The sequence below is a fragment of the Nelumbo lutea genome, chromosome 8, assembly GCF_056320005.1.
Source record: "Nelumbo lutea isolate HS-2025 chromosome 8, American lotus-T2T, whole genome shotgun sequence".
NCBI classification, from domain to species: domain Eukaryota; kingdom Viridiplantae; phylum Streptophyta; class Magnoliopsida; order Proteales; family Nelumbonaceae; genus Nelumbo; species Nelumbo lutea.
Window position 1 is genome coordinate 23,914,947 of NC_142691.1, and position 1,856 is coordinate 23,916,802.

The window sequence follows — 1,856 nt, forward strand, 5'->3', positions numbered from 1 at the left end:
TAGGAGGTCCAAAAACATTGAAGATTTTTACGATGTAGTAGTAGCCAAGCCCATTTCTAGAGGTGCTGTACGAGAGGGAGGGGAAGAAGAGGCATAGGAAGATCCTCACTCCTTATTTAAGTGGTGGTTTGTCCTCGTGGCTGTATTTGGTTGCAGTGCAAATTCATTTGCACTTATATAAAATTTGTTGGATTTTAATCTCATAAGAGATTAAATCTAATGGGTTTGATTGGTCAGTGACATGAGAAATTGCACCTGCACACTTGTTTGGAAAATTAGCTTTTCTCTTATAAAACTTAGTTTTGAACTTGTTTGGAAAATTAGCAGGGATTGGTCCCTGCCACAAGGTGTGGACCGGTCAATACCACACAATAGTCCACAACTATTTTAAACTGTGGACAAACTGTGTGGACAAGACTAGTCCACACCCATAGTGGTGTTCTGTAGTGTGGTATTGACTGGTCCACATCACAATTTTTTGATTCCATGTATTTCATATACATGAAATGAATGATATGCATAATTAATCATAAAGATGTAATTTTTGCATTTTGTATGATAAATATTAAAAAAATGCATCAATGAATTAATATTAACAAAAAAAAATATCAATTTTTTTTATAAAACAATAGTAAAATAATTAAGAAATATTATTTCATTGATAAAAACATTAAAAACATAAATATTAAAGAATTAAGTAAGACGATTAAAATTTTATTGACAAAAATATTAAAAATAATATGTAAACAATTGATACGAGAAATATTTTGTAAGATAAGCATGACATCTAACGACTTATGCAAGCTAATAATTTACTTATTCCTGTACTAGTTGCAATGCCAGCATAATAACAAAAAGTAGGGCTGCTTGATTAGAATTCATTTGAAATTTATAGTTTATTCACCAATCCCGGTCTCAGGAAATTGGGTTTTTTTAAGAAATAGAGTTAGTGCTTGGGGTCAAAACCAATATCAGTTCTAGGAAAAAATCTCTGTGGCTTCTGAGGAAAAGATTGTAAGCAGGAGTGGAAAATGTCTCTAGGCTTAATATGGAAGATGAGTAGATTGATTTGCCTCCGGGTTTCAGATTCCACCCCACCAATGAAGAGCTTATAACTCACTACTTGTCCAAGAAGTGGTCGACAACAACTTCTATGCTATAGCAATTGGAGAGGTGGACTCGAAGAAGTGTGAACCTTGGAATATGCCATATAAGTCATTTGAAACAGATTTTGTCCCTCTCTTCTATGTTTGTTCCTGAATTACATTTTAACTTTAAAATTTGTGTTTTGTTGAATAAAGGGAGAGCAAAAATGGGAGAGGAGTGGTACTTCTTCTGCGTTAAAGGCAGAAAATACCCAACTGGTTTGAGGACGAACAAAGCTACTGAAGTTGGTGACTGGAAAGCTACAGGAAAGGACAAGGAGATTTACAGAGGGGAAAACACTAGTTGGAATGAAGCAAACTCTGATTTTCTATAGAGGAAGAACTCCAAAAGGAGAAAAAACCAATTGGGTCGTGCACAAATATAGGCTAGAGGGAAAATTCTCTTTGTCCAACCTACCAAAATCAGCCAAGGTAGAGTGGAGAGCCCTTCCTCTGCTTTTCTTTCAATTTTCTTCTTTTCGATGTTGATCGACAATGTTATTGTGTGGTCCTTGATGAGTTCTTTTTCTGATGTAGTTCGTTCATTTACAGAACGAATGGGTGATATGCAAGGTGTTCAACAAGAGCTCAAATGAGAAGAAAATTCAAGACTGTCGTTTGTTCGTTCATTCTTTTTCTGCTGTCGTTCGTTCTTTTACTGTGTGTGAAACACATTATCAAAGGCAACCCATGGAAGAAATCCATCTATGA

General features: G+C 35.1%; 1 pseudogene; it reads left to right on the forward strand.

Annotated features, from left to right (window-relative positions):
- Positions 1–1,030: 1,030 nt before the first annotated feature.
- Positions 1,031–1,856, forward strand: LOC148843383 (NAC domain-containing protein 100 pseudogene; annotated as a pseudogene).